Source organism: Rhinopithecus bieti, unplaced genomic scaffold (assembly GCF_001698545.2).
Source record: "Rhinopithecus bieti isolate Rb0 unplaced genomic scaffold, ASM169854v2 scaffold_13247, whole genome shotgun sequence".
NCBI classification, from domain to species: Eukaryota; Metazoa; Chordata; class Mammalia; order Primates; family Cercopithecidae; genus Rhinopithecus; species Rhinopithecus bieti.
The window spans coordinates 782,827-793,251 of NW_016807505.1; the positions used below are offsets into that span (position 1 = coordinate 782,827).

At 36.2% G+C, this 10,425-nt stretch overlaps 2 protein-coding genes across 29 annotated transcripts in view; one reads left to right on the forward strand and one right to left on the reverse strand.

Annotated features, from left to right (window-relative positions):
• LOC108535957 (uncharacterized) overlaps positions 1–10,063 on the forward strand; it is a 191,608-nt gene extending 181,545 nt beyond the window's left edge. For all 22 annotated transcript variants that reach the window (XM_017882369.1, XM_017882368.1, XM_017882370.1 and 19 more), the window contains one exon: positions 8,314–10,063. The gene's annotated coding sequence lies outside the window, so the exon portion shown is untranslated. The remainder of the gene's footprint in view (positions 1–8,313) is intronic.
• The window catches only part of UBE3A (ubiquitin protein ligase E3A), a 106,655-nt gene that overhangs the window by 76,693 nt on the left and 19,537 nt on the right, over positions 1–10,425 (reverse strand). For 4 of the 7 annotated variants that reach the window (XM_017882360.1, XM_017882364.1, XM_017882363.1 and 1 more), the window contains exon 2: positions 1,342–1,405. The exons of 2 other annotated variants lie outside the window; for them this stretch is intronic. The gene's annotated coding sequence lies outside the window, so the exon portion shown is untranslated. Of the gene's footprint in view, positions 1–1,341; positions 1,406–5,153; positions 6,820–10,425 lie in introns of those variants that run through there. One more of the 7 variants, XM_017882361.1, reaches the window with a different exon arrangement.

A 10,425-nucleotide genomic window follows, 5' to 3' on the forward strand; every position in this document is an offset into this window, starting at 1 on the left:
GTCAAGCGCAGAAGGTGGTTACCATGTGGATTCAGAACTCAATATAAAACAGCAAGGTATCTGCGAATACCAAGGGTTAAAACATGAATGTCTGAGCCCATACCTATGCAGTTATGAACGCAGGGCTTCAAAATCCAGATTAGGTGAGGATTGGCCTGAATATAACAAAATAATTGCAGGGGATTCCAATAAATGGGATTTATAGTATGTGTAAGAAATAACGCAATCTCCCAGATATTCCTATCCTAACCATACATTTCCTAATAAGAACCTAGACATTGCTGAGGTCATACGGGAAACACCACCTTCCCTAAAATAAACAATGTGGTCATGATACAGCTTTCCCTTGTGTTCTCAAGAGACTAATGGTATGTGGAATTAGAAGATTCAAACAAGTCTAACTTTCCATCTTGTAAACATAAAAATAATAAAGTTAAAATACCTTTTAATTGACTAATTGATCTCAATGTAATGAAAGAGCTATATGTATTATGAAAACTACTGAGTCAAGTCCTCTCTTCCAGTCCCCTCTTTTATGAGATACAGTGCTCAAAAGGCTCCAAGGCCAGGCTGGATTTACGTCTCTGTTTGGTCATTCACTAGCTGAGAAATCTTGGGCAAGTTACTTAATCTCTCCGAGTCTCAGTTTCCTTAGACGTAGAATTAGGATAACAGTACCTATTCCAGAGAGCTGTCATGGATGCACAAGCTAACACCTAAGTATCTCAGAACAGTGCCTGACATATAATGTGCTCACAAATGGTCGGGTATGATGGCTAACACCTGTAATCCCAGCACTTTGGGATGCCGAGGCGGGTGAATCACTTGAGGCCAGGAGTTCGAGACCAGCCTGGTCAACACGGTGAAACCCCATTCCTATTAAAAATACAAAAATTAGTCAGGTGTGGTGGCATGCACCTGTAATCCCAACTACCCGGCAGGCCGAGGCATGAGAATCACTTGAGCCCAGGAGATGGAAGTTGCAGTGAGCCGAGAAGGTGCCACTGCACTCCAGCCTGGGCAACAGAGCAAGACTCTGTCTAAAAAACAGCAGCAGCAGCAACAACAACAACAAACAGACAAGCTATTAATACTCATAGCCTAAAATCCAAACCTGCCCTCTCAATCTTTTTATGTGTATTATTTTACCTTCATAGCAATTGTAAATGTTTTCAGCACCCTACCTGGGTCCCTCATACAGTCTTGGAAGTGTAGTTAGTGAGCACCTGACACAATGCTTTAAAAATGGCAGGGGCCCAAATTTGCTGAACATATCTGTCATTATTATGACATTAAGATACACATGCAATACGAATTCCAAAAAATAAAACAAAAACATACCATATTTCGCCAAACTTCTGAGGAGCTGGTGAATTCTAAAATCAGGCTCTTACAGATTTTTAACCTAAAATATAAAACACCTCACTCAATTCTTTTTATATAAACAACTGGATAAACTTTCAAAAAAAAAAAAAGGTACTAAATTTCATCATGAAAGCAAATTTATTTTCTATAATAATTACGAACATCCAAATACATATCAAGAAACAAATTACTCTATAGAGGCTGCCAGGATGAGGAAAGCATAGGTAGGCAGGCCCTGTGGCCTGAGTGCTTTCAGTAGGCAAAGCCATATTTCCCATATTCATCCACAAAGCTTACTGCCTTCTATTTCTTTACTCTATCCTCCCTCCAAAAGGGCTAAATACATACGAAAACTATTTGACTATATCCCCCTAATCCCTTCAAATACCTATAGCAATTTTGTTTTTAATTAAATTCTATATGCTAAGCATCGGCTATGTTAGGTACAAATCTGGGCATCTATCTACCACTTTCTAGAGTAGCAGCCTTGGGTCGACCCTCTGACCCTTGAGTCTCCAATGTCAGGTTATAGTAGTAGAAAAGATGCATTAAAAAATTATAGTATAATGCCTACCTGGCACAAAACAGGACTTCAATATACCACGATAATTATAATTTATTAAATCAACCACTTAATATATATCAAAACTTAACTCTTAAAAAAAAAAAAAATCCTGACGCTTATAGCAAGCCCCTAAAGTATCACTGTAAATGCTTAACTTGTTTGTATACAATCAGAACGTTCCTCAATGGAACAGAAATAAAGTCCTTTAAAGTACTGCATGACATATAAAGAAACCAAATCTCAAAGATTAAGAAACCTATCCAGTGTCCTAGAAGTTGATGGTAGAAAATGAATACACTGCATATCAACATTTTGAAGTAAAATTAACCAACTTTTAAGGTTTTAGAGACTGAGTTTCAAACTTCAGCCTATAACAAAATTACCTGGGGAAATCTAAAAATGCAACTACTTGGGCTCTACCCGCAAAGATTCTCATTCAGTGCATGAAGGAGGGGTTCATGAATTATTTTTTTTTTTAATTTTTTTCACACCCACCCAAGAACACAGAAATGAATTTGCATTTTAACATATACTTCACATGACACACATCTCATTTGAAGAAGCCCTCCCTTCCAAATTACGAGTTAGGAACACATAATCATAGCGGAAACACACCAAATCTATAAAAATACAGAATAACAAAAACTGTAAGCACTACAAATATTAGGCACACTCACTTGCCAATTTAACCATAAGAATCCTAATACCAGACATAGTTCTCTTACTTTATCTCTTCAACAGAGGGCTCAGTCTAATAATCTTATAAATAAGTATAGTCTAATAAGACATACCTATGTTGATCTACATCTATCTCCCTAAAATTTTCATTTTATTCATTTCTATTTCTCCTTCACCTCCTTCTAAAGCTGTTTCAAAACTTAATTTCACAATCTGTTTTTTTCTCTATCACTTTTTATCATAACACCCAACACTTCTGTTCTCCTTTGCACCATGTTTATGGTGTCTTATATTTATGGAAAATGTTACTTATTAAAACTGTCTAAGTTTCATCCGTTTACACATTTCACAACTAAAGGGCTACTCCAACAACTTTCCTAAGTCTTCCTGCTTTAGGCTCTCCTCATTTCAGTCCATTCTGCAGTTAAGACTTAAAAAGTTTTAAACACTGCTTTCAAATAATACTTGCAACATAATTCCCTCAACTCCATTAGCTCCTCGGAGCACCATTTCTTTATCCTCTTTCCTTTCACTGCCAAAAAGACGTGAAAACCATTAGCTCAGCTGCTATTTTCCTACCTACTGAAATTTTTCTTACAAAAGTTTCCATCATTTCTGTATATTCTCCCAGTGCTTTGGCCCCTTAATCCTACTTAATTTTTCTAGCTTTTAAGACTGCTAATGACTCCTCATCTCCTCTGGCTTCCCTAATGTAGTATCCACTCATTTTCTTCCATCTCTCTAAAGGCAACAAGGTCTTCTGCTAGTTCATCTTCCTACCTCTCATACATGGCCTCTCTCCAAGTTTCGGTCAACAGCCATTTTTCTTAACCTAAACCAATTTTCTGCGCAATGTCATCCATTCCCATAGCACCTCTATGCTTACGAACCCCTAACTCTGTATCTTGAAGCCCTTATCTCTGGCATGGTATGCCTGCAACTACATATTACCAACGGTACACATTCATATGGATGTCTAATTAGCATCTACATTCAATGTATCTAAAATCAAACTCAAATTATTTTCCCAAAGAACTCACTCTGCCTAATCTCACTGTCCCAGCTATGAATTGAAAAATTTGGTGCCATTCATTACGTTCTTCCCCTCATTTTTATTTGCCCTGACCACTGTGTAGATTGATACTTGTTCAGCCTTCAAATTCTTCATAATCATTAATTCGAAAATTGTCTACTAGATTTTGAGTGCCTACTAGGTGGATGAAGATGCAGTGGTAGAAAAATGAGACATAATTTCTTGTCCTCATGTGGTGAAAGAAATGGGCACAAATAAAAACCACAATGAATTATGCAATTGCAATGCACAGTTAAGGGTTGTGATGGAGAAATACAGGGGCAAGTTGTGTATTGTAATAAAAGTCCTTAGTCTGAAGAAAAGGAAAACCATTCTTTATGAGGGACAAGCAAGATTTACAAGACACAGTAAGAAAAATCCTGTGAGGTAATGATGGTAGCACTATCAGACCAGCTGCTCAAATTGGAAGATTCTCAGTCATATTCTAAAGAGTCTCTCTCTTTCCCAGTATATCAAATTGTTTACTAATTGCTACCAATTCATCCTTAGAAACTCCCCCACATTTCTACATTCCCACACTATTCCCCGGTCTTTTTTGATGGCTTTTAGTTGTTTCCAGAATAAAGCCAAAGCTCCCAATCGTATCAGATGAGACTCTACACAATTTGGTCAAAACCTGCCAGTGCAGCCTCTTCTTCCAGACTAGACCAGACTTCAAGAGAATATGTGTATCATTTGCTTTTATACTTCCAGTGCTTGTAAATGTTCATAGAATAAGCATCTTACAAAAGAGAAATTTTTTCTCTTAGGGGACTTGCTTTCAGTCCTTTAAATGCAGGTTAAGATTTAAACTCTAATTTGTCTGATTCTAAAGACCACGTTCATTCCCTTGTACCTGCCTTCTAATTTACACTCAAACCCTATAAATTTCCTTAAAAATATCTCTTACTCCTTTTTTCCCCAAACTTACCAATACTGTCCTACTACAGTGCCCCATTATTTCACATCTGGTTTCCCTTTTGCCTTTATCCTCAATTTTGCCACTAGAATTATTTTCCTAAAAACTCAAAGTTAGACATATCGTTCTATATTCAAAAGCTTTAACACTTTCTCATGCCAACCGAATAAATTTCTAACTCCTTCACATTTTATTTGAGGCCCCTGCCTGACCCCAGCCATCCCAGCACTACTGCCCACTACATGACATCATCACCAGGTACCAGATCTAGCCCCATCATTTGACCACTGGCTATAATACACTGGATATCCGTGTTTCTGACTTCAATGCTTTTGCTTCTGAGGAGACTTCACTCAGAAATGGTTCTCTATCCATTACTAACCTCTATCCCCCACCCACCTATCGTGCCATGTTAAAAACTGGCCTCATTCTAAACACTGTATCTCACAGGGTTGTCTAAACTCTTATACATAATCACCATCTCCTTCGTGTCTTATTATACATTCTTAATACCATAAAATAATTAATGTCTCCTTATATTTATTATGTTATACCTTACATTACAGCTATCTGTATACATTTGTCAGTGCCTCTAGTTGTAAGCTGATTGATGTAGGGATCATCTCTTCCATATTTTAATTCTCATAATAATGGTGACTATGTTTTCTTGACACCATACCTCCCCTCTACAAGAAAAAAAAAAAAAAAGGAATCAGGACCCATGGCCTTTGAGCTAGTTCCAAATGTGACTCATAGATGAACAAAGATATCATTTCTTCCCAAAGCAACACAAATATAAGTAAATGCCAATTTAAGAAACATTTTATTTCAAGGACTAAATATGTAAGAATAACCAAAACAATTGTTTCTAATAATGTCCCTTTCTCTACCACATATTAAAACATATTAACTTAAATGGTATAATTAAAATCAGCACAACACCTTCAAAAAACGGAGTATACACTAAATATATGCATACCCTATGACTTAAAAATTTCCCTCTTAAGTATACATCAAACAGAATTAAGTACACATATTCACGAGAAGACAATCACTGAAATGTTTAGAGCAGCAGCAATATTCTTAACAGTCCCAAACCAAAAATGATTAAATGTCCATCAATAGCAGATTAAACTGTGGCATATTCTTAAAATGGAATACTATACAGCGACTATCATAAACAATTACTACAACCAACAGTGTGGATAAATCTCACAAACACATTAAAAGAAGTCAGACACAAGTAAATGTGCTTGATTCTAGTTAAAGGACGAAAACAGGCAAATCTAATCTATGCTATGAGAAGTCAGGACAGCGGCTACACATGGAAGAAAAGGGAGGATGACACAGAGTACAAGTGAGCACACAGGAGCTGCTGACGTTGCTTCTTGATCTGAACGCTAGCTAAACACGTGTGCCTAGTGTGCGAAAGCAAAGCAAGCTAAACATTTGGAAGTGCACTCTTCTGTATATTCAAAAGATTCTAAGAAAAAATACCTGATATGGTATTAGCATCAGACAAAGAGGTAAACACAACAGAAAGCTAATTTCAGAGAAAGATCCGAAAGTATCTGACAGTTGCTCCTTCTCAAACAAGAATTTTCAGACCTTGGATAACAGGCAGCACAGGACTGTAATACATGAAAGGACAAAAACAAAGGCGAGCCATCCACTGCTTGGATGTCTGCCTGGAGGTAATTTCCAACCTGCAGTCAATGGAGGGGAAACCCAATGAGAAGACAGCAGTTTCAGTGAGGTCAGAATCAAGAGATCAGAGCTGAGGAAGCCGAAGTGGGTAAAATGTATGACAAGTGCCAGACAAGAGGGGTGCTTGTCTGAGAAGGCAGAGAAATGGCTTCAGGAATCTGCCATGTGAGAGTCTACTGCTGAGTACTAACTGTACACGATTAAGGTAAGTGGAAGCTAGGGAAAGAGGGGCAGTGAGCTGAAATATTCCCAGTGCTTATAAAGGACTGGGAGACTCCTAAAATTCCCTCTACCCTGAGTGAAGAGAACACGGTGACACTGGGAGCATTTAGTAAAGACTCGGAGGGATCATGCCTTAGGTAAGAGCTACTACCATTAAAGCAAAGCCTTCTCTAGACAAACTCCAATGTAGCCCTGAAGGAATAAAACTGACCAGCAAGTTGTTTAGCTGGCGACAAAACAAAACACTCTAAAAGAAAACAAAATCTAGTCACCCAACAACAAAATATTACAATGTCCAGTATCCAATCTTAAAAAATCATTAAGTATGTAAAAATAAAAATAAACTAGGAAAATACAACCCATAATCAAGAGAAAAAACCAACAAATTCAGAGTGAAAAAAATCATGAAATCAATAGGTAACCTGATTTTCAAACAGTTATTACAAATATGCTCAAGAATTCAAAAAAATACATGAAGATGAAAATGAATCAAATGGAATTTCTTGAAATATAAAGCAAAATATCTGAAATTCTTTAACAAGGCAGGAGAAAAAACAGTAAAATAGAAGACAAAGCAAACTGAAGCACAGGGAAATAAGAAGACTGAAAAATAATGAATATGATGTCAATGACCTGTGGATAATACCAGTCTAACATATGTGTAACTGGAGTCCCAGAAAAGGAGGAAATGATGAAAGAGGAGTAGAGGTGGTAAAAAATACATATATATAGAAGAAATAATGGCAACAATCTTCCAAATTTAAGGAAAACCATAAATACACAGATTAAAAAAAAAACAACAACAACTCTTAGCATGGTGATCATCAAAAACAAAAAGTGACAAGAAAAAATCTTAGCAGCCAGGGAAAGAAGACTTAGTATAAGAAAAAAAGATAATTAGCATTATGCATCACTTAACAGCACAGATACATTCTGAGAAATGTATCATTAGGTCGCATCATTAGTGATTCTGTCATTGTGCAAACATCACAGAATGTACTTACACAAATCTAGATTAGATGGTATAGCTTACTACAGAACTAGGTAATATGGTATAGCCTGGGTGCTCCTAGGTTATAAACCTGTACAGCATGTTACTGCACTGAATACTGTAAGCAACTGTAACACAGTGTAAGTATATATCTAAACCTAGAAAAGGTACAGTGAAAATATGGTGGTATAATCTTAAATGACTATTGTCAACTATGATCTCTTGTTGACTGAAATGTCATTATGTGGCACATGATTGTATAACCAGACTTCTCATCAAAAACAAATGCTGAAAGAAAAACACATCAACTATTTAACCAAGAGAAAAGAAACATATATGTCCACACAGAGACTGTTTTTCACACAACTGTTCATTGTACCTTTATTTATAATAGCTAGGAACTGAAAACAGCCCAGGTGTCCCTTAATAGATGAAGTCACAAACCACTGAGACATTCAACAGTATGGATGAATCTCAAAAACATTATGCTGAGCAAAAAGAAACTTTTTACAACACATAACTATTGTATGACTCTACTTACATAAAGTTCTAAGCAAGCTAAACTAAGATGAAAACAATCTGAACAATGTTAGGTTCTAGGGGTGGTGTGGGGGGAAGGAATAACTGGAAAGAGGTGCAGGTTCTGTACCCTGATAAAACTTTCTGGCAAAGGTGTATGCATTTGTCACAGCTCATGAAATGGTATATGTAGTCAACTGTATTTTCCAAAGATGGTCACAACAGAAGCCATTCTACATGCTCTTAACAATGTAACACTGTTATTTTTTCATCAGGTGGTGGAGTCTATGGCCCTTCTCTTTGAATCTGAGTGAAATTAGTGACTCTTTCAATCCAAAGACTACAGTCGTACCTCAACTATCTACAGAGGACTGGTTCCAGGACTCCCATGGATCCCAAAATCTAAGAATGCTTCGAATCCCTTATATAAAATGGCATAGTATTTGCATATAACCTACATGCATCTTCAAATATGTGAAACCATCTCTAGATTACTTATAATACCAAATACAATGTAAATGCTATGTAAACAGTTGTTACAATGTATTGCCAAAGACAAGCTCTCCTTGCCAATCCCTGATCAAATGAGAGATTCACGAGCAAAATAAATAGTTGCTGATATTTAAGGCACTAAGTTTGGGGCAATGTATTACACAGCAATAAATAACTGGAACAGCATAGTAAATTCTAGTTAAAAACACTAAACTACTAAGTTTTAGTTAATATACATGCTGAAGTTAAGGGTGTGGTATACTAACATCTGCAACTTACTTTGAAAAGCATAAAAAGAGACACTTGAAGAGAGGATGGATAGATGGACAAGATAGAAGACAAAAACAAATATAACAAAATGTTAGTTGTGAAATTATATTCTACAATTATTTTAAAGTCTCTGTGGTATGACAACTTGTACAATAAAATGTTGAAGAGTGAAATAAAGACATTTCCATACAAATAAAAGCTGAAAGATTTTGTAGCCAGTAGACCTACACTTTAGAAATGTTTAAGAAATTTTTTCAAGTAGAAGGAAAATAACACCAAGAAACTTGGATCTACAAAAGGAATCTCCACAAAGGAAAAGAAATAAAAATGGTAAATAAGAGGGTAAATATAAAGGAATGTTATTCTTAGTTTTTAAGCTTCTTTGTAAGACAACTGGCTTTTGAAAGAAATAGTTTCAAATGCTACTGTGGAATCCGTAACACATACAGAAGTAAAATGTTAAGGTCACAATACCAAAACGAATGAGGGAGAGTAAATGGATGTATACTATTCTAAAGTTCTTACATTATACATTAAGAGGAATAATATTTCTGAAGGTAGACTGAGGTAAGTTAAAGGTGAATATTGTTAATCCTAGATGTGTCACTGGGGGAAAAAAACAGAGGGACAAGCTAATAATGGAGACAAAACAAAATTCCAAAAATGCTCCAATAACCGAAAAGAAGGCAGAAAAGGAAGAAAAGATGAGACAAATAGAAAACAAACAGTGTCTTAAACACAACTATATGGCCAACTGCAATAAATGTAAACAGACTTAATCAAATTAAAAAGCAAAGATCGTAAAAAATCAATCTGTAAGCAAGATGCAACTATACGCTATCTAAAAGAAAGACATTAAATGACCAATAAGTTGAAAATAAAAACACAGCAAAATGATATAATGTGCAAAAATTAATCATAAGAAAGGAATGGATACACTAATACCAAAGTAGACTTTAGATAGGGAACATTACTGGCGATAAACAGAGACATTTCATAATGATAAAGACATCAATTAATCAACGAGACCTAACAGTCCTAAATGTGAACACACCTAATGACACAGCTTTCAAGATTTTGCTTCAAAGCATATGAAGCAAAAATGAACAGAACAGAAGGAAGATAAACTCAAAATTATAGTTGAAGATTTCAACATTCCTCTCTTGGTAATTAGTAAGTGGACAGAAAATTAGTAAAGATAGAGAAGAAATACATGTATCTATCTGACAAAGAACACACGTTCTGAAAAGAATGTGAAAATATTTGAACAGACACACAAAGAAGAAAACTTCTAAATGGCAGTCATGAAGAAAATGTAAATTAAAACCATGACTTTTTACACCCATTAGAATGGCAATTATTTTAAATAAAAAAACAGAAACTACGAGGTAGTGGCTCATGCCTGTAATCCCAGCACTTTGGGAGGCCGAGGCACGTGCATCATGAGGTCAGGAGATCGAGACCATCCTGGCTAACACGGTGAAACCTCGTCTCTATTACAAAAATACAAAAAAATTAGCCAGGCATGGCAGCGGGCGCCTGTAGTCCCAGCTACTCAGGAGGCTGAGGCAGGAGAATGGCGTGAACCCAGGAGGCGGAGCTTGCAGTGAGCCGAGATCGTGCTG